The sequence below is a fragment of the Electrophorus electricus genome, chromosome 7 (genome assembly GCF_041902795.1).
Source record: "Electrophorus electricus isolate QZ-2024a chromosome 7, ASM4190279v1, whole genome shotgun sequence".
NCBI lineage: Eukaryota > Metazoa > Chordata > Actinopteri > Gymnotiformes > Gymnotidae > Electrophorus > Electrophorus electricus.
This window is the reverse complement of record NC_137503.1, coordinates 32,451,647-32,474,988: the sequence shown is the minus strand read 5'-3', so window position 1 is coordinate 32,474,988 and position 23,342 is coordinate 32,451,647. Positions and strand designations below refer to the sequence as shown.

The 23,342-nt window shown below is 40.2% G+C and overlaps 10 non-coding genes across 10 annotated transcripts; all 10 read left to right on the top strand.

Moving 5' to 3' along the window:
* The first annotated feature begins 444 nt into the window (after nucleotides 1-444).
* Nucleotides 445-517, top strand: trnar-acg (transfer RNA arginine (anticodon ACG)). Its single transcript has one exon. It is a non-coding gene; the product is annotated as a tRNA-Arg (tRNA).
* Nucleotides 518-4,608: 4,091 nt separating this feature from the next.
* Nucleotides 4,609-4,681, top strand: trnar-acg (transfer RNA arginine (anticodon ACG)). The gene has a single exon. It is a non-coding gene; the product is annotated as a tRNA-Arg (tRNA).
* Nucleotides 4,682-7,489: 2,808 nt separating this feature from the next.
* Nucleotides 7,490-7,562, top strand: trnar-acg (transfer RNA arginine (anticodon ACG)). Its single transcript has one exon. It is a non-coding gene; the product is annotated as a tRNA-Arg (tRNA).
* Nucleotides 7,563-10,370: 2,808 nt separating this feature from the next.
* trnar-acg (transfer RNA arginine (anticodon ACG)) lies at nucleotides 10,371-10,443 on the top strand. The gene has a single exon. It is a non-coding gene; the product is annotated as a tRNA-Arg (tRNA).
* A 1,524-nt stretch (nucleotides 10,444-11,967) lies between these two features.
* trnar-acg (transfer RNA arginine (anticodon ACG)) lies at nucleotides 11,968-12,040 on the top strand. The gene has a single exon. It is a non-coding gene; the product is annotated as a tRNA-Arg (tRNA).
* A 1,525-nt stretch (nucleotides 12,041-13,565) lies between these two features.
* trnar-acg (transfer RNA arginine (anticodon ACG)) lies at nucleotides 13,566-13,638 on the top strand. Its single transcript has one exon. It is a non-coding gene; the product is annotated as a tRNA-Arg (tRNA).
* Nucleotides 13,639-15,162: 1,524 nt separating this feature from the next.
* On the top strand, nucleotides 15,163-15,235 carry trnar-acg (transfer RNA arginine (anticodon ACG)). Its single transcript has one exon. It is a non-coding gene; the product is annotated as a tRNA-Arg (tRNA).
* A 1,525-nt stretch (nucleotides 15,236-16,760) lies between these two features.
* trnar-acg (transfer RNA arginine (anticodon ACG)) lies at nucleotides 16,761-16,833 on the top strand. Its single transcript has one exon. It is a non-coding gene; the product is annotated as a tRNA-Arg (tRNA).
* Nucleotides 16,834-20,924: 4,091 nt separating this feature from the next.
* trnar-acg (transfer RNA arginine (anticodon ACG)) lies at nucleotides 20,925-20,997 on the top strand. Its single transcript has one exon. It is a non-coding gene; the product is annotated as a tRNA-Arg (tRNA).
* A 1,536-nt stretch (nucleotides 20,998-22,533) lies between these two features.
* Nucleotides 22,534-22,606, top strand: trnar-acg (transfer RNA arginine (anticodon ACG)). Its single transcript has one exon. It is a non-coding gene; the product is annotated as a tRNA-Arg (tRNA).
* Nucleotides 22,607-23,342: the final 736 nt, after the last annotated feature.

The following is a 23,342-nucleotide window of genomic DNA, read 5'->3' as shown; positions in this document are numbered from 1 at the left end:
GGGTTGCATTCCTGGAATTCACAGCCATCTTGGATTTCAAGCCTCAGCACTCAAGAATACAATAGGTTATTGGATTATTATACAAGCATACCATTTGATTTAGATTTAGGCCACTAGAAGATTTAAAGTAGATTTAAAAAGGTGGCAGGCAAAATTTATTGTTGCGAATTTCAGAGAATGGCACTCTTGGGTTCCTAGCATTACAAATTTGCCATTTTGTGGGAGGAAACATTGCACTGGGAACCTGTGTGCTAAGCGAATATTGCCGTGATCGTATAGAGGTTAGTACTCTGCATTGTGGCTGCAGCAACTCCGGGTCACGGCAACCTTTTGAGCCGGTCCCTTCCGTGTGGACCGCCTTCTTGTCCACTCTCAATTGTTTTTGACCGAAAAACAGAAAAGTAATTTGATACAGAAAATATCTTACATGGGCATTAGTTCTCCGGGCCAGTGGCGCAATGGATAACGTGTCTGACTACGAATCAGAAGATTCTAGGTTCGACTCCTAGCTGGCTCGTTGATCTCCTGTCATGTTGAGATTTAGCTTATTCATCACACGATTGCTAACAATTCGACTTGAGTGAAAGCACCACCCTATCACTTTGAAATTTAAAGCTACTCGCAGCCTCACTCCGGTGTCTTGCTGGGGCAACCTTTTGAGCCGGTCCCTTCCGTGTGGACCGCCTTCTTGGCCACTCTCAATTGTTTTTGACTGAAAAACAAGTTTCCTGTATGGTCTAGCAGTCAGGATTTCTGGTTTTCACCTGGGTTTGACTCCCGGTATGGTCAAATTAAATTATGGATTCATAATGGAAAATAGCAGTTAAAAGCCATTTGTTTGTAGCGCATGAAGCGTCATCCAAACATGACAGCCCTGCTAATAGAAACTTTGGCATTCTCCTGGCAAGAAAGGTGCATGGTTTGATTACAGATAAGGCTTAAACCAAGCACTGTAGCAGTAGCAAACATGTTCTGCCCATGTTTAAATGACTTTAACATCGCATTTACTCCCTTGCATTCAACAAATTGGCTGGATTGTTTAGGATCTTGTCAATAGGAAACCTATTTGAAAAGAGAAGGAAGCTGTTACTCAGCCTAGAAAGGCTGAGTTACAGGGATACCCCAGAATCTTTTGCATTGATGCTACATGGATAGTTTTGTTTTTTCTGCAAGAATGGATGTTTCATCCATTGCCTTTTTTGATTGATAGCCCCATATGTGCACAAGAGGTTTCTGAAGCATAAAACCTGAAATATCATGGAAAACTAGTTGAAGTTTGTCTCTTGATGTTCACTATACTCTGTTTAATACATTTATTTTAAAGCCTGATTAAGCCTTTTAGAGTAGTACATTTGAAAAGATATATGAGAGACATGGGTTGCATTCTTGGAATTCACAGCCGTCTTGGATTTCAAGCCTCAGTACTCAAGAATACACTAGGTTATCTTGGATTTCAAGAAAACATTATCTTATTGGCGCAATTAGCTTCTTTGTCCAAAAATGTCTAAAGCGTCGACTTGAGTGAAAGCACCGTTTTACACAGACAAAAGAATTTCTAAACCAATTAAGCCTTTATGAGGAGAAAATTTGAGAGACATGGGTTGCATTCCTGGAATTCACAGCCATCTTGGATTTCAAGCCTCAGCACTCAAGAATACAATAGGTTATTGGATTATTATACAAGCATACCATTTGATTTAGATTTAGGCCACTAGAAGATTTAAAGTAGATTCAAAAAGGTGGCAGGCAAAAATTATTGTTGCGAATTTCAGAGAATGGCACTCTTGGGTTCCTAGCATTACAAATTTGCCATTTTGTGGGAGGAAACATTGCACTGGGAAACTGTGTGCTAAGCGAATATTGCCGTGATCGTATAGAGGTTAGTACTCTGCATTGTGGCTGCAGCAACCCCGGTTCGACTCCGGGTCATGGCAACCTTTTGAGCCGGTCCCTTCCGTGTGGACCGCCTTCTTGGCCACTCTCAATTGTTTTTGACTGAAAAACAAGTTTCCTGTATGGTCTAGCAGTCAGGATTTCTGGTTTTCACCTGGGTTTGACTCCCGGTATGGTCAAATTAAATTATGGATTCATAATGGAAAATAGCAGTTAAAAGCCATTTGTTTGTAGCGCATGAAGCGTCATCCAAACATGACAGCCCTGCTAATAGAAACTTTGGCATTCTCCTGGCAAGAAAGGTGCATGGTTTGATTACAGATAAGGCTTAAACCAAGCACTGTAGCAGTAGCAAACATGTTCTGCCCATGTTTAAATGACTTTAACATCGCATTTACTCCCTTGCATTCAACAAATTGGCTGGATTGTTTAGGATCTTGTCAATAGGAAACCTATTTGAAAAGAGAAGGAAGCTGTTACTCAGCCTAGAAAGGCTGAGTTACAGGGATACCCCAGAATCTTTTGCATTGATGCTACATGGATAGTTTTGTTTTTTCTGCAAGAATGGATGTTTCATCCATTGCCTTTTTTGATTGATAGCCCCATATGTGCACAAGAGGTTTCTGAAGCATAAAACCTGAAATATCATGGAAAACTAGTTGAAGTTTGTCTCTTGATGTTCACTATACTCTGTTTAATACATTTATTTTAAAGCCTGATTAAGCCTTTTAGAGTAGTACATTTGAAAAGATATATGAGAGACATGGGTTGCATTCTTGGAATTCACAGCCGTCTTGGATTTCAAGCCTCAGTACTCAAGAATACACTAGGTTATCTTGGATTTCAAGAAAACATTATCTTATTGGCGCAATTAGCTTCTTTGTCCAAAAATGTCTAAAGCGTCGACTTGAGTGAAAGCACCGTTTTACACAGACAAAAGAATTTCTAAACCAATTAAGCCTTTATGAGGAGAAAATTTGAGAGACATGGGTTGCATTCCTGGAATTCACAGCCATCTTGGATTTCAAGCCTCAGCACTCAAGAATACAATAGGTTATTGGATTATTATACAAGCATACCATTTGATTTAGATTTAGGCCACTAGAAGATTTAAAGTAGATTCAAAAAGGTGGCAGGCAAAAATTATTGTTGCGAATTTCAGAGAATGGCACTCTTGGGTTCCTAGCATTACAAATTTGCCATTTTGTGGGAGGAAACATTGCACTGGGAAACTGTGTGCTAAGCGAATATTGCCGTGATCGTATAGAGGTTAGTACTCTGCATTGTGGCTGCAGCAACCCCGGTTCGACTCCGGGTCATGGCAACCTTTTGAGCCGGTCCCTTCCGTGTGGACCGCCTTCTTGGCCACTCTCAATTGTTTTTGACTGAAAAACAAGTTTCCTGTATGGTCTAGCAGTCAGGATTTCTGGTTTTCACCTGGGTTTGACTCCCGGTATGGTCAAATTAAATTATGGATTCATAATGGAAAATAGCAGTTAAAAGCCATTTGTTTGTAGCGCATGAAGCGTCATCCAAACATGACAGCCCTGCTAATAGAAACTTTGGCATTCTCCTGGCAAGAAAGGTGCATGGTTTGATTACAGATAAGGCTTAAACCAAGCACTGTAGCAGTAGCAAACATGTTCTGCCCATGTTTAAATGACTTTAACATCGCATTTACTCCCTTGCATTCAACAAATTGGCTGGATTGTTTAGGATCTTGTCAATAGGAAACCTATTTGAAAAGAGAAGGAAGCTGTTACTCAGCCTAGAAAGGCTGAGTTACAGGGATACCCCAGAATCTTTTGCATTGATGCTACATGGATAGTTTTGTTTTTTCTGCAAGCATGGATGTTTCATCCATTGCCTTTGTTGATTGATAGCCCCATATGTGCACAAGAGGTTTCTGAAGCATAAAACCTGAAATATCATGGAAAACTAGTTGAAGTTTGTCTCTTGATGTTCACTATACTCTGTTCAATACATTTATTTTAAAGCCTGATTAAGCCTTTTAGAGTAGTACATTTGAAAAGATATATGAGAGACATGGGTTGCATTCTTGGAATTCACAGCCGTCTTGGATTTCAAGCCTCAGTACTCAAGAATACACTAGGTTATCTTGGATTTCAAGTAAAGATTATCTTATTGGCGCAATTAGCTTCTTTGTCCAAAAATGTCTAAAGCGTCGACTTGAGTGAAAGCACCGTTTTACACACACAAAAGAATTTCTAAACCAATTAAGCCTTTATGAGGAGAAAATTTGAGAGACATGGGTTGCATTCCTGGAATTCACAGCCATCTTGGATTTCAAGCCTCAGCACTCAAGAATACAATAGGTTATTGGATTATTATACAAGCATACCATTTGATTTAGATTTAGGCCACTAGAAGATTTAAAGTAGATTTAAAAAGGTGGCAGGCAAAATTTATTGTTGCGAATTTCAGAGAATGGCACTCTTGGGTTCCTAGCATTACAAATTTGCCATTTTGTGGGAGGAAACATTGCACTGGGAACCTGTGTGCTAAGCGAATATTGCCGTGATCGTATAGAGGTTAGTACTCTGCATTGTGGCTGCAGCAACTCCGGGTCACGGCAACCTTTTGAGCCGGTCCCTTCCGTGTGGACCGCCTTCTTGTCCACTCTCAATTGTTTTTGACCGAAAAACAGAAAAGTAATTTGATACAGAAAATATCTTACATGGGCATTAGTTCTCCGGGCCAGTGGCGCAATGGATAACGTGTCTGACTACGAATCAGAAGATTCTAGGTTCGACTCCTAGCTGGCTCGTTGATCTCCTGTCATGTTGAGATTTAGCTTATTCATCACACGATTGCTAACAATTCGACTTGAGTGAAAGCACCACCCTATCACTTTGAAATTTAAAGCTACTCGCAGCCTCACTCCGGTGTCTTGCTGGGGCAACCTTTTGAGCCGGTCCCTTCCGTGTGGACCGCCTTCTTGGCCACTCTCAATTGTTTTTGACTGAAAAACAAGTTTCCTGTATGGTCTAGCAGTCAGGATTTCTGGTTTTCACCTGGGTTTGACTCCCGGTATGGTCAAATTAAATTATGGATTCATAATAGAAAATAGCAGTTAAAAGCCATTTGTTTGTAGCGCATAAAGCGTCATCCAAACATGACAGCCCTCCTAATAGAAACTTTGGCATTCTCCTGGCAAGAAAGGTGCATGGTTTGATTACAGATAAGGCTTAAACCAAGCACTGTAGCAGTAGCAAACATGTGCTGCCCATGTTTAAATGACTTTAACATCGCATTTACTCCCTTGCATTCAACAAATTGGCTGGATTGTTTAGGATCTTGTCAATAGGAAACCTATTTGAAAAGAGAAGGAAGCTGTTACTCAGCCTAGAAAGGCTGAGTTACAGGGATACCCCAGAATCTTTTGCATTGATGCTACATGGATAGTTTTGTTTTTTCTGCAAGCATGGATGTTTCATCCATTGCCTTTGTTGATTGATAGCCCCATATGTGCACAAGAGGTTTCTGAAGCATAAAACCTGAAATATCATGGAAAACTAGTTGAAGTTTGTCTCTTGATGTTCACTATACTCTGTTTAATACATTTATTTTAAAGCCTGATTAAGCCTTTTAGAGTAGTACATTTGAAAAGATATATGAGAGACATGGGTTGCATTCTTGGAATTCACAGCCGTCTTGGATTTCAAGCCTCAGTACTCAAGAATACACTAGGTTATCTTGGATTTCAAGAAAACATTATCTTATTGGCGCAATTAGCTTCTTTGTCCAAAAATGTCTAAAGCGTCTTCTTGAGTGAAAGCACCGTTTTACACACACAAAAGAATTTCTAAACCAATTAAGCCTTTATGAGGAGAAAATTTGAGAGACATGGGTTGCATTCCTGGAATTCACAGCCATCTTGGATTTCAAGCCTCAGCACTCAAGAATACAATAGGTTATTGGATTATTATACAAGCATACCATTTGATTTAGATTTAGGCCACTAGAAGATTTAAAGTAGATTCAAAAAGGTGGCAGGCAAAAATTATTGTTGCGAATTTCAGAGAATGGCACTCTGGGGTTCCTAGCATTACAAATGTGCCATTTTGTGGGAGGAAACATTGCACTGGGAACCTGTGTGCTAAGCGAATATTGCCGTGATCGTATAGAGGTTAGTACTCTGCATTGTGGCTGCAGCAACCCCGGTTCGACTCCGGGTCATGGCAACCTTTTGAGCCGGTCCCTTCCGTGTGGACCGCCTTCTTGGCCACTCTCAATTGTTTTTGACTGAAAAACAAGTTTCCTGTATGGTCTAGCAGTCAGGATTTCTGGTTTTCACCTGGGTTTGACTCCCGGTATGGTCAAATTAAATTATGGATTCATAATGGAAAATAGCAGTTAAAAGCCATTTGTTTGTAGCGCATAAAGCGTCATCCAAACATGACAGCCCTGCTAATAGAAACTTTGGCATTCTCCTGGCAAGAAAGGTGCATGGTTTGATTACAGATAAGGCTTAAACCAAGCACTGTAGCAGTAGCAAACATGTTCTGCCCATGTTTAAATGACTTTAACATCGCATTTTGTCCCTTGCATTTAACAAATTGGCTGAATTGTTTAGGATCTAGTCAATAGGAAACCTATTTGAAAAGAGAAGGAAGCTGTTACTCAGCCTAGAAAGGCTGAGTTACAGGGATACCCCAGAATCTTTTGCATTGATGCTACATGGATAGTTTTGTTTTTTCTGCAAGCATGGATGTTTCATCCATTGCCTTTGTTGATTGATAGCCCCATATGTGCATAAGAGGTTTCTGAAGCATAAAACCTGAAATATCATGGAAAACTAGTTGAAGTTTGTCTCTTGATGTTCACTATACTCTGTTCAATACATTTATTTTAAAGCCTGATTAAGCCTTTTAGAGTAGTACATTTGAAAAGATATATGAGAGACATGGGTTGCATTCTTGGAATTCACAGCCGTCTTGGATTTCAAGCCTCAGTACTCAAGAATACACTAGGTTATCTTGGATTTCAAGTAAAGATTATCTTATTGGCGCAATTAGCTTCTTTGTCCAAAAATGTCTAAAGCGTCGACTTGAGTGAAAGCACCGTTTTACACACACAAAAGAATTTCTAAACCAATTAAGCCTTTATGAGGAGAAAATTTGAGAGACATGGGTTGCATTCCTGGAATTCACAGCCATCTTGGATTTCAAGCCTCAGCACTCAAGAATACAATAGGTTATTGGATTATTATACAAGCATACCATTTGATTTAGATTTAGGCCACTAGAAGATTTAAAGTAGATTTAAAAAGGTGGCAGGCAAAATTTATTGTTGCGAATTTCAGAGAATGGCACTCTTGGGTTCCTAGCATTACAAATTTGCCATTTTGTGGGAGGAAACATTGCACTGGGAACCTGTGTGCTAAGCGAATATTGCCGTGATCGTATAGAGGTTAGTACTCTGCATTGTGGCTGCAGCAACTCCGGGTCACGGCAACCTTTTGAGCCGGTCCCTTCCGTGTGGACCGCCTTCTTGTCCACTCTCAATTGTTTTTGACCGAAAAACAGAAAAGTAATTTGATACAGAAAATATCTTACATGGGCATTAGTTTTCCGGGCCAGTGGCGCAATGGATAACGTGTCTGACTACGAATCAGAAGATTCTAGGTTCGACTCCTAGCTGGCTCGTTGATCTCCTGTCATGTTGAGATTTAGCTTATTCATCACACGATTGCTAACAATTCGACTTGAGTGAAAGCACCACCCTATCACTTTGAAATTTAAAGCTACTCGCAGCCTCACTCCGGTGTCTTGCTGGGGCAACCTTTTGAGCCGGTCCCTTCCGTGTGGACCGCCTTCTTGGCCACTCTCAATTGTTTTTGACTGAAAAACAAGTTTCCTGTATGGTCTAGCAGTCAGGATTTCTGGTTTTCACCTGGGTTTGACTCCCGGTATGGTCAAATTAAATTATGGATTCATAATAGAAAATAGCAGTTAAAAGCCATTTGTTTGTAGCGCATAAAGCGTCATCCAAACATGACAGCCCTCCTAATAGAAACTTTGGCATTCTCCTGGCAAGAAAGGTGCATGGTTTGATTACAGATAAGGCTTAAACCAAGCACTGTAGCAGTAGCAAACATGTGCTGCCCATGTTTAAATGACTTTAACATCGCATTTACTCCCTTGCATTCAACAAATTGGCTGGATTGTTTAGGATCTTGTCAATAGGAAACCTATTTGAAAAGAGAAGGAAGCTGTTACTCAGCCTAGAAAGGCTGAGTTACAGGGATACCCCAGAATCTTTTGCATTGATGCTACATGGATAGTTTTGTTTTTTCTGCAAGCATGGATGTTTCATCCATTGCCTTTGTTGATTGATAGCCCCATATGTGCACAAGAGGTTTCTGAAGCATAAAACCTGAAATATCATGGAAAACTAGTTGAAGTTTGTCTCTTGATGTTCACTATACTCTGTTTAATACATTTATTTTAAAGCCTGATTAAGCCTTTTAGAGTAGTACATTTGAAAAGATATATGAGAGACATGGGTTGCATTCTTGGAATTCACAGCCGTCTTGGATTTCAAGCCTCAGTACTCAAGAATACACTAGGTTATCTTGGATTTCAAGAAAACATTATCTTATTGGCGCAATTAGCTTCTTTGTCCAAAAATGTCTAAAGCGTCTTCTTGAGTGAAAGCACCGTTTTACACACACAAAAGAATTTCTAAACCAATTAAGCCTTTATGAGGAAAAAATTTGAGAGACATGGGTTGCATTCCTGGAATTCACAGCCATCTTGGATTTCAAGCCTCAGCACTCAAGAATACAATAGGTTATTGGATTATTATACAAGCATACCATTTGATTTAGATTTAGGCCACTAGAAGATTTAAAGTAGATTCAAAAAGGTGGCAGGCAAAAATTATTGTTGCGAATTTCAGAGAATGGCACTCTGGGGTTCCTAGCATTACAAATGTGCCATTTTGTGGGAGGAAACATTGCACTGGGAACCTGTGTGCTAAGCGAATATTGCCGTGATCGTATAGAGGTTAGTACTCTGCATTGTGGCTGCAGCAACCCCGGTTCGACTCCGGGTCATGGCAACCTTTTGAGCCGGTCCCTTCCGTGTGGACCGCCTTCTTGGCCACTCTCAATTGTTTTTGACTGAAAAACAAGTTTCCTGTATGGTCTAGCAGTCAGGATTTCTGGTTTTCACCTGGGTTTGACTCCCGGTATGGTCAAATTAAATTATGGATTCATAATGGAAAATAGCAGTTAAAAGCCATTTGTTTGTAGCGCATAAAGCGTCATCCAAACATGACAGCCCTGCTAATAGAAACTTTGGCATTCTCCTGGCAAGAAAGGTGCATGGTTTGATTACAGATAAGGCTTAAACCAAGCACTGTAGCAGTAGCAAACATGTTCTGCCCATGTTTAAATGACTTTAACATCGCATTTTGTCCCTTGCATTTAACAAATTGGCTGAATTGTTTAGGATCTAGTCAATAGGAAACCTATTTGAAAAGAGAAGGAAGCTGTTACTCAGCCTAGAAAGGCTGAGTTACAGGGATACCCCAGAATCTTTTGCATTGATGCTACATGGATAGTTTTGTTTTTTCTGCAAGCATGGATGTTTCATCCATTGCCTTTGTTGATTGATAGCCCCATATGTGCATAAGAGGTTTCTGAAGCATAAAACCTGAAATATCATGGAAAACTAGTTGAAGTTTGTCTCTTGATGTTCACTATACTCTGTTCAATACATTTATTTTAAAGCCTGATTAAGCCTTTTAGAGTAGTACATTTGAAAAGATATATGAGAGACATGGGTTGCATTCTTGGAATTCACAGCCGTCTTGGATTTCAAGCCTCAGTACTCAAGAATACACTAGGTTATCTTGGATTTCAAGTAAAGATTATCTTATTGGCGCAATTAGCTTCTTTGTCCAAAAATGTCTAAAGCGTCGACTTGAGTGAAAGCACCGTTTTACACACACAAAAGAATTTCTAAACCAATTAAGCCTTTATGAGGAGAAAATTTGAGAGACATGGGTTGCATTCCTGGAATTCACAGCCATCTTGGATTTCAAGCCTCAGCACTCAAGAATACAATAGGTTATTGGATTATTATACAAGCATACCATTTGATTTAGATTTAGGCCACTAGAAGATTTAAAGTAGATTCAAAAAGGTGGCAGGCAAAAATTATTGTTGCGACTTTCAGAGAATGGCACTCTTGGGTTCCTAGCATTACAAATTTGCCATTTTGTGGGAGGAAACATTGCACTGGGAACCTGTGTGCTAAGCGAATATTGCCGTGATCGTATAGAGGTTAGTACTCTGCATTGTGGCTGCAGCAACTCCGGGTCACGGCAACCTTTTGAGCCGGTCCCTTCCCTGTGGACCGCCTTCTTGTCCACTCTCAATTGTTTTTGACCGAAAAACAGAAAAGTAATTTGATACAGAAAATATCTTACATGGGCATTAGTTTTCCGGGCCAGTGGCGCAATGGATAACGTGTCTGACTACGAATCAGAAGATTCTAGGTTCGACTCCTAGCTGGCTCGTTGATCTCCTGTCATGTTGAGATTTAGCTTATTCATCACAAAATTGCTAACAATTCGACTTGAGTGAAAGCACCACCCTATCACTTTAAAATTTAAAGCTACTCGCAGCCTCACTCCGGTGTCTTGCTGGGGCAACCTTTTGAGCCGGTCCCTTCCGTGTGGACCGCCTTCTTGGCCACTCTCAATTGTTTTTGACTGAAAAACAAGTTTCCTGTATGGTCTAGCAGTCAGGATTTCTGGTTTTCACCTGGGTTTGACTCCCGGTATGGTCAAATTAAATTATGGATTCATAATGGAAAATAGCAGTTAAAAGCCATTTGTTTGTAGCGCATGAAGCGTCATCCAAACATGACAGCCCTGCTAATAGAAACTTTGGCATTCTCCTGGCAAGAAAGGTGCATGGTTTGATTACAGATAAGGCTTAAACCAAGCACTGTAGCAGTAGCAAACATGTTCTGCCCATGTTTAAATGACTTTAACATCGCATTTACTCCCTTGCATTCAACAAATTGGCTGGATTGTTTAGGATCTTGTCAATAGGAAACCTATTTGAAAAGAGAAGGAAGCTGTTACTCAGCCTAGAAAGGCTGAGTTACAGGGATACCCCAGAATCTTTTGCATTGATGCTACATGGATAGTTTTGTTTTTTCTGCAAGAATGGATGTTTCATCCATTGCCTTTTTTGATTGATAGCCCCATATGTGCACAAGAGGTTTCTGAAGCATAAAACCTGAAATATCATGGAAAACTAGTTGAAGTTTGTCTCTTGATGTTCACTATACTCTGTTTAATACATTTATTTTAAAGCCTGATTAAGCCTTTTAGAGTAGTACATTTGAAAAGATATATGAGAGACATGGGTTGCATTCTTGGAATTCACAGCCGTCTTGGATTTCAAGCCTCAGTACTCAAGAATACACTAGGTTATCTTGGATTTCAAGAAAACATTATCTTATTGGCGCAATTAGCTTCTTTGTCCAAAAATGTCTAAAGCGTCGACTTGAGTGAAAGCACCGTTTTACACAGACAAAAGAATTTCTAAACCAATTAAGCCTTTATGAGGAGAAAATTTGAGAGACATGGGTTGCATTCCTGGAATTCACAGCCATCTTGGATTTCAAGCCTCAGCACTCAAGAATACAATAGGTTATTGGATTATTATACAAGCATACCATTTGATTTAGATTTAGGCCACTAGAAGATTTAAAGTAGATTCAAAAAGGTGGCAGGCAAAAATTATTGTTGCGAATTTCAGAGAATGGCACTCTTGGGTTCCTAGCATTACAAATTTGCCATTTTGTGGGAGGAAACATTGCACTGGGAACCTGTGTGCTAAGCGAATATTGCCGTGATCGTATAGAGGTTAGTACTCTGCATTGTGGCTGCAGCAACTCTGGGTCACGGCAACCTTTTAGCCGGTCCCTTCCGTGTGGACCGCCTTCTTGGCCACTCTCAATTGTTTTTGACCGAAAAACAGAAAAGTAATTTGATACAGAAAATATCTTACATGGGCATTAGTTTTCCGGGCCAGTGGCGCAATGGATAACGTGTCTGACTACGAATCAGAAGATTCTAGGTTCGACTCCTAGCTGGCTCGTTGATCTCCTGTCATGTTGAGATTTAGCTTATTCATCACACGATTGCTAACAATTCGACTTGAGTGAAAGCACCACCCTATCACTTTGAAATTTAAAGCTACTCGCAGCCTCACTCCGGTGTCTTGCTGGGGCAACCTTTTGAGCCGGTCCCTTCCGTGTGGACCGCCTTCTTGGCCACTCTCAATTGTTTTTGACTGAAAAACAAGTTTCCTGTATGGTCTAGCAGTCAGGATTTCTGGTTTTCACCTGGGTTTGACTTCCGGTATGGTCAAATTAAATTATGGATTCATAATGGAAAATAGCAGTTAAAAGCCATTTGTTTGTAGTGCATAAAGCGTCATCCAAACATGACAGCCCTGCTAATAGAAACTTTGGCATTCTCCTGGCAAGAAAGGTGCATGGTTTGATTACAGATAAGGCTTAAACCAAGCACTGTAGCAGTAGCAAACATGTTCTGCCCATGTTTAAATGACTTTAACATCGCATTTTGTCCCTTGCATTTAACAAATTGGCTGGATTGTTTAGGATCTTGTCAATAGGAAACCTATTTGAAAAGAGAAGGAAGCTGTTACTCAGCCTAGAAAGGCTGAGTTACAGGGATACCCCAGAATCTTTTGCATTGATGCTACATGGATAGTTTTGTTTTTTCTGCAAGCATGGATGTTTCATCCATTGCCTTTGTTGATTGATAGCCCCATATGTGCACAAGAGGTTTCTGAAGCATAAAACCTGAAATATCATGGAAAACTAGTTGAAGTTTGTCTCTTGATGTTCACTATACTCTGTTTAATACATTTATTTTAAAGCCTGATTAAGCCTTTTAGAGTAGTACATTTGAAAAGATATATGAGAGACATGGGTTGCATTCTTGGAATTCACAGCCGTCTTGGATTTCAAGCCTCAGTACTCAAGAATACACTAGGTTATCTTGGATTTCAAGAAAACATTATCTTATTGGCGCAATTAGCTTCTTTGTCCAAAAATGTCTAAAGCGTCGACTTGAGTGAAAGCACCGTTTTACACACACAAAAGAATTTCTAAACCAATTAAGCCTTTATGAGGAGAAAATTTGAGAGACATGGGTTGCATTCCTGGAATTCACAGCCATCTTGGATTTCAAGCCTCAGCACTCAAGAATACAATAGGTTATTGGATTATTATACAAGCATACCATTTGATTTAGATTTAGGCCACTAGAAGATTTAAAGTAGATTCAAAAAGGTGGCAGGCAAAAATTATTGTTGCGACTTTCAGAGAATGGCACTCTTGGGTTCCTAGCATTACAAATTTGCCATTTTGTGGGAGGAAACATTGCACTGGGAACCTGTGTGCTAAGCGAATATTGCCGTGATCGTATAGAGGTTAGTACTCTGCATTGTGGCTGCAGCAACTCCGGGTCACGGCAACCTTTTGAGCCGGTCCCTTCCCTGTGGACCGCCTTCTTGTCCACTCTCAATTGTTTTTGACCGAAAAACAGAAAAGTAATTTGATACAGAAAATATCTTACATGGGCATTAGTTTTCCGGGCCAGTGGCGCAATGGATAACGTGTCTGACTACGAATCAGAAGATTCTAGGTTCGACTCCTAGCTGGCTCGTTGATCTCCTGTCATGTTGAGATTTAGCTTATTCATCACAAAATTGCTAACAATTCGACTTGAGTGAAAGCACCACCCTATCACTTTAAAATTTAAAGCTACTCGCAGCCTCACTCCGGTGTCTTGCTGGGGCAACCTTTTGAGCCGGTCCCTTCCGTGTGGACCGCCTTCTTGGCCACTCTCAATTGTTTTTGACTGAAAAACAAGTTTCCTGTATGGTCTAGCAGTCAGGATTTCTGGTTTTCACCTGGGTTTGACTCCCGGTATGGTCAAATTAAATTATGGATTCATAATGGAAAATAGCAGTTAAAAGCCATTTGTTTGTAGCGCATGAAGCGTCATCCAAACATGACAGCCCTGCTAATAGAAACTTTGGCATTCTCCTGGCAAGAAAGGTGCATGGTTTGATTACAGATAAGGCTTAAACCAAGCACTGTAGCAGTAGCAAACATGTTCTGCCCATGTTTAAATGACTTTAACATCGCATTTACTCCCTTGCATTCAACAAATTGGCTGGATTGTTTAGGATCTTGTCAATAGGAAACCTATTTGAAAAGAGAAGGAAGCTGTTACTCAGCCTAGAAAGGCTGAGTTACAGGGATACCCCAGAATCTTTTGCATTGATGCTACATGGATAGTTTTGTTTTTTCTGCAAGAATGGATGTTTCATCCATTGCCTTTTTTGATTGATAGCCCCATATGTGCACAAGAGGTTTCTGAAGCATAAAACCTGAAATATCATGGAAAACTAGTTGAAGTTTGTCTCTTGATGTTCACTATACTCTGTTTAATACATTTATTTTAAAGCCTGATTAAGCCTTTTAGAGTAGTACATTTGAAAAGATATATGAGAGACATGGGTTGCATTCTTGGAATTCACAGCCGTCTTGGATTTCAAGCCTCAGTACTCAAGAATACACTAGGTTATCTTGGATTTCAAGAAAACATTATCTTATTGGCGCAATTAGCTTCTTTGTCCAAAAATGTCTAAAGCGTCGACTTGAGTGAAAGCACCGTTTTACACAGACAAAAGAATTTCTAAACCAATTAAGCCTTTATGAGGAGAAAATTTGAGAGACATGGGTTGCATTCCTGGAATTCACAGCCATCTTGGATTTCAAGCCTCAGCACTCAAGAATACAATAGGTTATTGGATTATTATACAAGCATACCATTTGATTTAGATTTAGGCCACTAGAAGATTTAAAGTAGATTCAAAAAGGTGGCAGGCAAAAATTATTGTTGCGAATTTCAGAGAATGGCACTCTTGGGTTCCTAGCATTACAAATTTGCCATTTTGTGGGAGGAAACATTGCACTGGGAACCTGTGTGCTAAGCGAATATTGCCGTGATCGTATAGAGGTTAGTACTCTGCATTGTGGCTGCAGCAACTCTGGGTCACGGCAACCTTTTAGCCGGTCCCTTCCGTGTGGACCGCCTTCTTGGCCACTCTCAATTGTTTTTGACCGAAAAACAGAAAAGTAATTTGATACAGAAAATATCTTACATGGGCATTAGTTTTCCGGGCCAGTGGCGCAATGGATAACGTGTCTGACTACGAATCAGAAGATTCTAGGTTCGACTCCTAGCTGGCTCGTTGATCTCCTGTCATGTTGAGATTTAGCTTATTCATCACACGATTGCTAACAATTCGACTTGAGTGAAAGCACCACCCTATCACTTTGAAATTTAAAGCTACTCGCAGCCTCACTCCGGTGTCTTGCTGGGGCAACCTTTTGAGCCGGTCCCTTCCGTGTGGACCGCCTTCTTGGCCACTCTCAATTGTTTTTGACTGAAAAACAAGTTTCCTGTATGGTCTAGCAGTCAGGATTTCTGGTTTTCACCTGGGTTTGACTTCCGGTATGGTCAAATTAAATTATGGATTCATAATGGAAAATAGCAGTTAAAAGCCATTTGTTTGTAGTGCATAAAGCGTCATCCAAACATGACAGCCCTGCTAATAGAAACTTTGGCATTCTCCTGGCAAGAAAGGTGCATGGTTTGATTACAGATAAGGCTTAAACCAAGCACTGTAGCAGTAGCAAACATGTTCTGCCCATGTTTAAATGACTTTAACATCGCATTTTGTCCCTTGCATTTAACAAATTGGCTGGATTGTTTAGGATCTTGTCAATAGGAAACCTATTTGAAAAGAGAAGGAAGCTGTTACTCAGCCTAGAAAGGCTGAGTTACAGGGATACCCCAGAATCTTTTGCATTGATGCTACATGGATAGTTTTGTTTTTTCTGCAAGCATGGATGTTTCATCCATTGCCTTTGTTGATTGATAGCCCCATATGTGCACAAGAGGTTTCTGAAGCATAAAACCTGAAATATCATGGAAAACTAGTTGAAGTTTGTCTCTTGATGTTCACTATACTCTGTTTAATACATTTATTTTAAAGCCTGATTAAGCCTTTTAGAGTAGTACATTTGAAAAGATATATGAGAGACATGGGTTGCATTCTTGGAATTCACAGCCGTCTTGGATTTCAAGCCTCAGTACTCAAGAATACACTAGGTTATCTTGGATTTCAAGAAAACATTATCTTATTGGCGCAATTAGCTTCTTTGTCCAAAAATGTCTAAAGCGTCGACTTGAGTGAAAGCACCGTTTTACACACACAAAAGAATTTCTAAACCAATTAAGCCTTTATGAGGAGAAAATTTGAGAGACATGGGTTGCATTCCTGGAATTCACAGCCATCTTGGATTTCAAGCCTCAGCACTCAAGAATACAATAGGTTATTGGATTATTATACAAGCATACCATTTGATTTAGATTTAGGCCACTAGAAGATTTAAAGTAGATTCAAAAAGGTGGCAGGCAAAAATTATTGTTGCGACTTTCAGAGAATGGCACTCTTGGGTTCCTAGCATTACAAATTTGCCATTTTGTGGGAGGAAACATTGCACTGGGAACCTGTGTGCTAAGCGAATATTGCCGTGATCGTATAGAGGTTAGTACTCTGCATTGTGGCTGCAGCAACTCCGGGTCACGGCAACCTTTTGAGCCGGTCCCTTCCCTGTGGACCGCCTTCTTGTCCACTCTCAATTGTTTTTGACCGAAAAACAGAAAAGTAATTTGATACAGAAAATATCTTACATGGGCATTAGTTTTCCGGGCCAGTGGCGCAATGGATAACGTGTCTGACTACGAATCAGAAGATTCTAGGTTCGACTCCTAGCTGGCTCGTTGATCTCCTGTCATGTTGAGATTTAGCTTATTCATCACAAAATTGCTAACAATTCGACTTGAGTGAAAGCACCACCCTATCACTTTAAAATTTAAAGCTACTCGCAGCCTCACTCCGGTGTCTTGCTGGGGCAACCTTTTGAGCCGGTCCCTTCCGTGTGGACCGCCTTCTTGGCCACTCTCAATTGTTTTTGACTGAAAAACAAGTTTCCTGTATGGTCTAGCAGTCAGGATTTCTGGTTTTCACCTGGGTTTGACTCCCGGTATGGTCAAATTAAATTATGGATTCATAATGGAAAATAGCAGTTAAAAGCCATTTGTTTGTAGCGCATGAAGCGTCATCCAAACATGACAGCCCTGCTAATAGAAACTTTGGCATTCTCCTGGCAAGAAAGGTGCATGGTTTGATTACAGATAAGGCTTAAACCAAGCACTGTAGCAGTAGCAAACATGTTCTGCCCATGTTTAAATGACTTTAACATCGCATTTACTCCCTTGCATTCAACAAATTGGCTGGATTGTTTAGGATCTTGTCAATAGGAAACCTATTTGAAAAGAGAAGGAAGCTGTTACTCAGCCTAGAAAGGCTGAGTTACAGGGATACCCCAGAATCTTTTGCATTGATGCTACATGGATAGTTTTGTTTTTTCTGCAAGAATGGATGTTTCATCCATTGCCTTTTTTGATTGATAGCCCCATATGTGCACAAGAGGTTTCTGAAGCATAAAACCTGAAATATCATGGAAAACTAGTTGAAGTTTGTCTCTTGATGTTCACTATACTCTGTTTAATACATTTATTTTAAAGCCTGATTAAGCCTTTTAGAGTAGTACATTTGAAAAGATATATGAGAGACATGGGTTGCATTCTTGGAATTCACAGCCGTCTTGGATTTCAAGCCTCAGTACTCAAGAATACACTAGGTTATCTTGGATTTCAAGAAAACATTATCTTATTGGCGCAATTAGCTTCTTTGTCCAAAAATGTCTAAAGCGTCGACTTGAGTGAAAGCACCGTTTTACACAGACAAAAGAATTTCTAAACCAATTAAGCCTTTATGAGGAGAAAATTTGAGAGACATGGGTTGCATTCCTGGAATTCACAGCCATCTTGGATTTCAAGCCTCAGCACTCAAGAATACAATAGGTTATTGGATTATTATACAAGCATACCATTTGATTTAGATTTAGGCCACTAGAAGATTTAAAGTAGATTCAAAAAGGTGGCAGGCAAAAATTATTGTTGCGAATTTCAGAGAATGGCACTCTTGGGTTCCTAGCATTACAAATTTGCCATTTTGTGGGAGGAAACATTGCACTGGGAACCTGTGTGCTAAGCGAATATTGCCGTGATCGTATAGAGGTTAGTACTCTGCATTGTGGCTGCAGCAACCCCGGTTCGACTCCGGGTCATGGCAACCTTTTGAGCCGGTCCCTTCCGTGTGGACCGCCTTCTTGGCCACTCTCAATTGTTTTTGACTGAAAAACAAGTTTCCTGTATGGTCTAGCAGTCAGGATTTCTGGTTTTCACCTGGGTTTGACTCCCGGTATGGTCAAATTAACTTATGGATTCATAATGGAAAATAGCAGTTAAAAGCCATTTGTTTGTAGCGCATGAAGCGTCATCCAAACATGACAGCCCTGCTAATAGAAACTTTGGCATTCTCCTGGCAAGAAAGGTGCATGGTTTGATTACAGATAAGGCTTAAACCAAGCACTGTAGCAGTAGCAAACATGTTCTGCCCATGTTTAAATGACTTTAACATCGCATTTACTCCCTTGCATTCAACAAATTGGCTGGATTGTTTAGGATCTTGTCAATAGGAAACCTATTTGAAAAGAGAAGGAAGCTGTTACTCAGCCTAGAAAGGCTGAGTTACAGGGATACCCCAGAATCTTTTGCATTGATGCTACATGGATAGTTTTGTTTTTTCTGCAAGCATGGATGTTTCATCCATTGCCTTTGTTGATTGATAGCCCCATATGTGCACAAGAGGTTTCTGAAGCATAAAACCTGAAATATCATGGAAAACTAGTTGAAGTTTGTCTCTTGATGTTCACTATACTCTGTTTAATACATTTATTTTAAAGCCTGATTAAGCCTTTTAGAGTAGTACATTTGAAAAGATATATGAGAGACATGGGTTGCATTCTTGGAATTCACAGCCGTCTTGGATTTCAAGCCTCAGTACTCAAGAATACACTAGGTTATCTTGGATTTCAAGAAAACATTTTCTTATTGGCGCAATTAGCTTCTTTGTCCAAAAATGTCTAAAGCGTCGACTTGAGTGAAAGCACCGTTTTACACAGACAAAAGAATTTCTAAACCAATTAAGCCTTTATGAGGAGAAAATTTGAGAGACATGGGTTGCATTCCTGGAATTCACAGCCATCTTGGATTTCAAGCCTCAGCACTCAAGAATACAATAGGTTATTGGATTATTATACAAGCATACCATTTGATTTAGATTTAGGCCACTAGAAGATTTAAAGTAGATTCAAAAAGGTGGCAGGCAAAAATTATTGTTGCGAATTTCAGAGAATGGCACTCTTGGGTTCCTAGCATTACAAATTTGCCATTTTGTGTGAGGAAACATTGCACTGGGAACCTGTGTGCTAAGCGAATATTGCCGTGATCGTATAGAGGTTAGTACTCTGCATTGTGGCTGCAGCAACCCCGGTTCGACTCCGGGTCATGGCAACCTTTTGAGCCGGTCCCTTCCGTGTGGACCGCCTTCTTGGCCACTCTCAATTGTTTTTGACTGAAAAACAAGTTTCCTGTATGGTCTAGCAGTCAGGATTTCTGGTTTTCACCTGGGTTTGACTCCCGGTATGGTCAAATTAAATTATGGATTCATAATGGAAAATAGCAGTTAAAAGCCATTTGTTTGTAGTGCATGAAGCGTCATCCAAACATGACAGCCCTGCTAATAGAAACTTTGGCATTCTCCTGGCAAGAAAGGTGCATGGTTTGATTACAGATAAGGCTTAAACCAAGCACTGTAGCAGTAGCAAACATGTTCTGCCCATGTTTAAATGACTTTAACATCGCATTTACTCCCTTGCATTCAACAAATTGGCTGGATTGTTTAGGATCTTGTCAATAGGAAACCTATTTGAAAAGAGAAGGAAGCTGTTACTCAGCCTAGAAAGGCTGAGTTACAGGGATACCCCAGAATCTTTTGCATTGATGCTACATGGATAGTTTTGTTTTTTCTGCAAGCATGGATGTTTCATCCATTGCCTTTGTTGATTGATAGCCCCATATGTGCACAAGAGGTTTCTGAAGCATAAAACCTGAAATATCATGGAAAACTAGTTGAAGTTTGTCTCTTGATGTTCACTATACTCTGTTTAATACATTTATTTTAAAGCCTGATTAAGCCTTTTAGAGTAGTACATTTGAAAAGATATATGAGAGACATGGGTTGCATTCTTGGAATTCACAGCCGTCTTGGATTTCAAGCCTCAGTACTCAAGAATACACTAGGTTATCTTGGATTTCAAGAAAACATTATCTTATTGGCGCAATTAGCTTCTTTGTCCAAAAATGTCTAAAGCGTCGACTTGAGTGAAAGCACCGTTTTACACAGACAAAAGAATTTCTAAACCAATTAAGCCTTTATGAGGAGAAAATTTGAGAGACATGGGTTGCATTCCTGGAATTCACAGCCATCTTGGATTTCAAGCCTCAGCACTCAAGAATACAATAGGTTATTGGATTATTATACAAGCATACCATTTGATTTAGATTTAGGCCACTAGAAGATTTAAAGTAGATTCAAAAAGGTGGCAGGCAAAAATTATTGTTGCGAATTTCAGAGAATGGCACTCTTGGGTTCCTAGCATTACAAATTTGCCATTTTGTGTGAGGAAACATTGCACTGGGAACCTGTGTGCTAAGCGAATATTGCCGTGATCGTATAGAGGTTAGTACTCTGCATTGTGGCTGCAGCAACTCCGGGTCACGGCAACCTTTTGAGCCGGTCCCTTCCGTGTGGACCGCCTTCTTTTCCACTCTCAATTGTTTTTGACCGAAAAACAGAAAAGTAATTTGATACAGAAAATATCTTACATGGGCATTAGTTTTCCGGGCCAGTGGCGCAATGGATAACGTGTCTGACTACGAATCAGAAGATTCTAGGTTCGACTCCTAGCTGGCTCGTTGATCTCCTGTCATGTTGAGTTTTAGCTTATTCATCACACGATTGCTAACAATTCGACTTGAGTGAAAGCACCACCCTATCACTTTGAAATTTAAAGCTACTCGCAGCCTCACTCCGGTGTCTTGCTGGGGCAACCTTTTGAGCCGGTCCCTTCCGTGTGGACCGCCTTCTTGGCCACTCTCAATTGTTTTTGACTGAAAAACAAGTTTCCTGTATGGTCTAGCAGTCAGGATTTCTGGTTTTCACCTGGGTTTGACTCCCGGTATGGTCAAATTAAATTATGGATTCATAATGGAAAATAGCAGTTAAAAGCCATTTGTTTGTAGCGCATGAAGCGTCATCCAAACATGACAGCCCTGCTAATAGAAACTTTGGCATTCTCCTGGCAAGAAAGGTGCATGGTTTGATTACAGATAAGGCTTAAACCAAGCACTGTAGCAGTAGCAAACATGTTCTGCCCATGTTTAAATGACTTTAACATCGCATTTACTCCCTTGCATTCAACAAATTGGCTGGATTGTTTAGGATCTTGTCAATAGGAAACCTATTTGAAAAGAGAAGGAAGCTGTTACTCAGCCTAGAAAGGCTGAGTTACAGGGATACCCCAGAATCTTTTGCATTGATGCTACATGGATAGTTTTGTTTTTTCTGCAAGCATGGATGTTTCATCCATTGCCTTTGTTGATTGATAGCCCCATATGTGCACAAGAGGTTTCTGAAGCATAAAACCTGAAATATCATGGAAAACTAGTTGAAGTTTGTCTCTTGATGTTCACTATACTCTGTTTAATACATTTATTTTAAAGCCTGATTAAGCCTTTTAGAGTAGTACATTTGAAAAGATATATGAGAGACATGGGTTGCATTCTTGGAATTCACAGCCGTCTTGGATTTCAAGCCTCAGTACTCAAGAATACACTAGGTTATCTTGGATTTCAAGAAAACATTATCTTATTGGCGCAATTAGCTTCTTTGTCCAAAAATGTCTAAAGCGTCGACTTGAGTGAAAGCACCGTTTTACACAGACAAAAGAATTTCTAAACCAATTAAGCCTTTATGAGGAGAAAATTTGAGAGACATGGGTTGCATTCCTGGAATTCACAGCCATCTTGGATTTCAAGCCTCAGCACTCAAGAATACAATAGGTTATTGGATTATTATACAAGCATACCATTTGATTTAGATTTAGGCCACTAGAAGATTTAAAGTAGATTCAAAAAGGTGGCAGGCAAAAATTATTGTTGCGAATTTCAGAGAATGGCACTCTTGGGTTCCTAGCATTACAAATTTGCCATTTTGTGTGAGGAAACATTGCACTGGGAACCTGTGTGCTAAGCGAATATTGCCGTGATCGTATAGAGGTTAGTACTCTGCATTGTGGCTGCAGCAACCCCGGTTCGACTCCGGGTCATGGCAACCTTTTGAGCCGGTCCCTTCCGTGTGGACCGCCTTCTTGGCCACTCTCAATTGTTTTTGACCGAAAAACAGAAAAGTAATTTGATACAGAAAATATCTTACATGGGCATTAGTTTTCCGGGCCAGTGGCGCAATGGATAACGTGTCTGACTACGAATCAGAAGATTCTAGGTTCGACTCCTAGCTGGCTCGTTGATCTCCTGTCATGTTGAGTTTTAGCTTATTCATCACACGATTGCTAACAATTCGACTTGAGTGAAAGCACTACCCTATCACTTTAAAATTTAAAGCTACTCGCAGCCTCACTCCGGTGTCTTGCTGGGGCAACCTTTTGAGCCGGTCCCTTCCGTGTGGACCGCCTTCTTGGCCACTCTCAATTGTTTTTGACTGAAAAACAAGTTTCCTGTATGGTCTAGCAGTCAGGATTTCTGGTTTTCACCTGGGTTTGACTCCCGGTATGGTCAAATTAAATTATGGATTCATAATGGAAAATAGCAGTTAAAAGCCATTTGTTTGTAGCGCATGAAGCGTCATCCAAACATGACAGCCCTGCTAATAGAAACTTTGGCATTCTCCTGGCAAGAAAGGTGCATGGTTTGATTACAGATAAGGCTTAAACCAAGCACTGTAGCAGTAGCAAACATGTTCTGCCCATGTTTAAATGACTTTAACATCGCATTTACTCCCTTGCATTCAACAAATTGGCTGGATTGTTTAGGATCTTGTCAATAGGAAACCTATTTGAAAAGAGAAGGAAGCTGTTACTCAGCCTAGAAAGGCTGAGTTACAGGGATACCCCAGAATCTTTTGCATTGATGCTACATGGATAGTTTTGTTTTTTCTGCAAGCATGGATGTTTCATCCATTGCCTTTGTTGATTGATAGCCCCATATGTGCACAAGAGGTTTCTGAAGCATAAAACCTGAAA